The sequence below is a fragment of the Coenobita brevimanus genome, chromosome 112 (assembly GCF_032717465.1).
Source record: "Coenobita brevimanus isolate Jiangsu-jjx chromosome 112, ASM3271746v2, whole genome shotgun sequence".
Taxonomy (NCBI): Eukaryota; Metazoa; Arthropoda; class Malacostraca; order Decapoda; family Coenobitidae; genus Coenobita; species Coenobita brevimanus.
In genome coordinates, this window is record NC_137065.1 from 16,215,554 (window position 1) to 16,221,228 (window position 5,675).

Consider the following 5,675-nt stretch of genomic DNA (forward strand, 5'->3'; position numbering starts at 1 on the left):
AACCTTCGTCTATAATTATGGTTATATCACTACACGAGGGATACATGGATAGTATTAATTTCCTTCACACTCCGGGGGAATATGATAATATACTTAATAAAAGGAAAACGGAAGAATGGAAAAAAAAAAAAGGCCAAAAATTGAAGAAAAGACTAAGATGTTTTATAAAGTGGAGAGAGAGAGAGAGAGAGAGAGAGAGAGAGAGAGAGAGAGAGAGAGAAGGAGTAATGGGGGAAGTGATGATATAAAATTTGATAAGATGCAGCAGGAAGGAAAAAGAGCAAGAAGTGAGAGAAAGATAAAAGGAGAAGTATCCAAACAATATAAGACGAGAGAGAGAGAGAGAGATGTGAGCAACAGGAAAGGGTCACATCAATCAATCGCCAGCTTAAAACTTGGAAGTAACATGGCTGTCTCTCTCTCTCTCTCTCTCTCTCTCTCTCTCTCTCTCTCTCTGTAATCCCTCTTCCTCTCACTTTCTTCCCTTTCTCTCCCTCTTTCTTTCTACTTCTTACCTTTTTTCTTTCCTCTTTCTTTTTTTTCTTTATATCTGTCTCCTGTGTTTTGGGAACTAAATTTCTTCTTTCTTGCTGTCTCACTTCTCTATTTCCCTCCCTTTTCTCTCTTCTGTTCTTTCCTTCTCCGTCATACCTCATTTTTTTCACTCCATCACTTTTCCCTTTCTCCCGCTTCTCTCTCTCTCTCTCTCTCTCTCTCTCTCTCTCTCTCTCTCTCTCTCTCTCTCTCATCGTCATCAGCATCATCATGAATATTAATAAAAATAATATTAACAACAAAGATAATAATAATAATAATAATAATAATAATAATAATAATAATAATAATAATAATAATGATAATAATAGTAATAAAAATAAAAACAATGATAGTAATCCTTCTTGATCTATCTTCCCTCTTCCATTCCCTCTGTCATTCTTTTATTTCACATCCCTCCTTTTTATGGCTTGGTATCTCCTCTTCTCTCTCCTTTTCTTCTTTCTTTCTTTCTTTCTTTCTCGTCTTAGTTCTGTGAATCCTTTAAAGCAGTATGGTAACATTTTCGGCAACACGACCTATACCTTTGATAGAGATTCAACCTGTGTGTGTGTGTGTGTGTGTGTGTGTGTGTGTGTGTGTGTGTGCTTTAACTCCTCCTTGACTACCTCATGAATATGAATGAAGCTTTCCAGGTGAGTTCGCCCGGTTGCTCAGAAGGTCTTCCATTGTATATTATTTTCCAGCAGTGATTTTTAGGGGGGTCAGCCTCCCTCAACAAATAAAAAAATCTCAAATGTAATGAATGGAGAGCAAATACTGCTTTGATATCTTAAGACAAGTTGTACAATGGACTTTCATCCGTAATGCGATATTTGGGGAGCGAGACCCCTCCAATGATTCTTGGATGGCCAGCCCCCCTCCCCAAAAACAAAAACGACCAGAAAAAGGGGAATATGAGCACATGGATTACAACGAAACTTCTCAGGTCCTTTCGTTTGATTCCTTGATAATGTCTTCCACTACATAACATTTTCCACCATTGTTTTAAAGGGGTCAGCCCAACCCCCAAACTTAAAATGGATATAAAACACTGGGCTATATAGTATGGAGTGGCTTTCTCATGCGTAGCACCGCGTAATTTGTGTGCCCGCTGCCAGGGGCCCAGGGCAATGCTGATAATGTTTATGCACTACACCAGACGCCCGTGCCTTTCGAAATCAGCCGATGAATTCGGAAAACATTGTGCCATGGTCCACTGCACAGCTACAATACAGTTCCATGACCCATTGCTCAACTTACGGAAGCAACAGCGGAACAGAAACAGTAAGCTATGAACAGTGTTCCAATTGCATTTCCATGATGGAGGCGATGAAGTGCGGGTGTTTCAGTATGGCGGTCAAAGTTACACTCGCCGCGGAGACAGCCCCTCCATACTATAGACATTAGTGATATAAAATAAGGGAAGGAAGCCAGATACGACTTTGATATCTGGATAAGTGTTTACAATGGGTTCTCATCCCCTACCATTACTACTACTGCTGCTGCTGCTGCAACAGCTACTACTACTACAATTAGTACTAATACTCCTGCTGCAACAACAACAATAACAACAACAACAACTACTACTACTACTACTACTACTACTACTACTACCCAGTGAGTGCATCCTGGGATATCACCCCATCACATATGCCACCACAGCGATCACCTGGCATGTACATCCGGTTACTATAATAGCTTCTTTTATGTCGCACTAATACTATCTTGAAATTCTTTCCAATCGGCATGCATATCGCAGGACTGGGTTTGTAGTTCCATGTTTCCTCTGAATGCACAGGAAGACACTGCACATCTGCTTTATTTTGTACTGACAGTGTTACCCACGAGGAGGAGGAGGAGGTAAGTTGAATATAAGGCTGCAGAAATATGCATGAGAGAGAGAGAGAGAGAGAGAGAGAGAGAGAGAGAGAGAGAGAGAGAGAGAGAGAGAGAGAGAGAGAGAGAGAGAGAGAGAGAGAGAGAGAGAGAGAGAGAGAGAGGGCCACAGGAGGCTGAAAGTGTTAATTATGTCACCATCAACCCCCTCATGGTTGGTAAAGCTCTTGCATTCTCTTCCAGTTAATTCCTGACTATTTTATTGAAGAGAGATGATACTGACTCAGCACTCTCTCTCTCTCTCTCTCTCTCTTTCTTTGTAGTGTGGTGGTGACAGTTGTGTGGTGATATGGTGTGGTGGTTATTTGTCTGTTTGTTTATAGGCAAAAGGCACCGGATCATATTCTCTTGAGGATGATCACTGATATAAACCAAAAGCCATTATAAGGATAACCAAATTTTTTAATACAAGGGGAGAGGGGAGACCGAGAATGAGGTTGAGGGGTGGGGAGGTAGATGAAGAAGGATAGTTTGGGTTGAAGGGAGGGCAGCCTGATGGTAGAAGGTAGGATGATTTGGAGGAGATTTGTTTGTAGCCTGTCCGTGATTAAGGCGTCTGGCTATAGATAGATAGACTGGCTAGAAGGCTTTCTGATAAATAAACACAGACTGATGCACACATAAATATATATCTATAAAGAGAGAGAGAGAGAGAGAGAGAGAGAGAGAGAGAGAGAGAGAGAGAGAGAGAGAGAGAGAGAGAGAGAGAGAGAGAGAGAGAGAGAGAGAGAGAGAGTCCTCTATGTGATGCCCCATTTCTCATCACACTAACATTATCCATTTCTTCATTTCTATTTCCATCCCACTTCTCCCCTCCACTCCCCCTCATGCCGATTTCTCTGCTGATGGTGATATGGCGAATAGATATACTAATATTGTGAATCCTCTGCCCCGCCAGTACTCTCAGCATGTACGATTATATTGATGGCTAGATAACAAAGAGCCTCAGATACTGGGCATCCCTGCTCTTCCTGCCCTTTATCCCTTTCTCTGTGTTGATGGGCATATAGTGAAGCAGTGAATCTCTTACTATTCAATTTTCATTCTATTTTGGTCAAGAATTTCGTCCATTTCCGGCTTAGTTCACTTAGCTCAGTGGCAGAAATGACAATACTGTGGCTCTACACCCTTTCCCTAACACCACTTCATGACTAATATCATTTCTAGTGTCAGTTTCCTGCTACAACTCGGCATTCAAGATAGAGATGGAAATTTTGGCCAAGCACACACACACACACACACACACACACACACACACACACACACACACACACACACACACACACACACACACACTCACACACACCTGCCACAGCCGTCCACATATAAAAAAAAAGTGCAATCTCATTAATGTACATTTTGGCCAAAGTGGAAATGGTCCTCTACAAAGACTGCTGTTGACAAAACTGCTGTGAATGGGAAGCCTTGCTGAGAGAGAAAGGAGAGGTGTGTGTGTGTGTGTGTGTGTGTGTGTGTGTGTGAAGAGAGAGAGAGAGAGAGAGAGAGAGAGAGAGAGAGAGAGAGAGAGAGAGAGAGAGAGAGAGAGAGAGAGAGAGAGTTATGATACACAGATCACACATTCCTTACAATGCCTATGATGAAATCAAATCATACTTCAACAGAATAAATGAACAGAATAAATACAGCACACACACACACACACACACACACACACACACACACACACACACACACACACACACACACACACAGAAAGAGAGAGAGAGAGAGAGAGAGAGACAGAGACAGACAGACAGACAGACAGACAGACAGACAGAAAGACAGACAGACAAACAGACAGAGAGACAGACAGACAAGCAGACAGGCAGACAGACAGACAGAGACAGATACAGGGGGGGTTGGGAATATTACGAGGTGTGACACTGTTACGGGGGTAAAAACTACCACACACATTAACATCAAGTATAGCGACTCTTTCTCTCTCTCTCTCTCTCTCTCTCTCTCTCTCACACACACACACACACACACACACACACACACACACACACACAGGACACCCTCTACTATCGTCCCTTGGCCATCCAGTCATATATTTTATCCCTCACTGTTTACCTTTTTCTCTTCGCCCTTCTCATCTCTCCCCTCCCGCTCCATCCCTCTCATCTCTCCCCTCCCGCTCCATCCCTCTCATCTCTCCCCTCCCGCACCATCCCTCTCATCTCTCCCCTCCCGCACCATCCCTCTCATCTCTCCCCTCCCGCACCATCCCTCTCATCTCTCCCCTCCCGCACCATCCCTCTCATCTCTCCTCTCCCTCTTCCTCCCTCTCATCTCTCCCCTCCCGCTCCATCCCTCTCATCTCTCCCCTCCCGCACCATCCCTCTCATCTCTCCCCTCCCGCACCATCCCTCTCATCTCTCCTCCCGCACCATCCCTCTCATCTCTCCCTCCCGCTCCATCCCTCTCATCTCTCCCCTCCCGCACCATCCCTCTCATCTCTCCCCTCCCGCACCATCCCTCTCATCTCTCCCCTCCCGCACCATCCCTCTCATCTCTCCCATCCCGCACCATCCCTCTCATCTCTCCCCTCCCCCACCATCCCTATCATCTCTCTCCCTCCCGCACCATCCCTCTCATCTCTCCCCTCCCGCACCATCCCTCTCATCTCTCCCCTCCCGCACCATCCGTCTCATCTCTCCCCTCCCGCACCATCCCTCTCATCTCTCCCCTCCCGCTCCATCCCTCTCATCTCTCCCCTCCCGCTCCATCCCTCTCATCTCTCCCCTCCCGCTCCATCCCTCTCATCTCTCCCCTCCCGCACCATCCCTCTCATCTCTCCCCTCCCCCTCCATCCCTCTCATCTCTCCCCTCTCGCACCATCCCTCTCATCTCTCCCCCCCTCCATCCCTCTAACCTCTCCCCTCCCGCTCCATCCCTCTCATCTCTCCCCTCCCCCTCCATCCCTCTCATCTCTCCCCTCCCGCTCCATCCCTCTCATCTCTCCCCCCCTCCATCCCTCTCATCTCTCCCCTCCCGCTCCACCCCTCTCATCTCTCCCTCCCCCTCCATCCCTCTCATCTCTCCTCCCGCTCCATCCCTCTCATCTCTCCCCCTCCATCCCTCTCATCTCTCCCCTCCCGCTCCACCCCTCTCATCTCTCCCTCCTCCATCCCTCTCATCTCTCCCCTCCCACTCCATCCCTCTCATCTCTCCCCTGCCCCTCAATCGGTCTCATCTCTCCCCTCCCACTCCATCCCTCTCATCTCTCACCTACCTGTCGT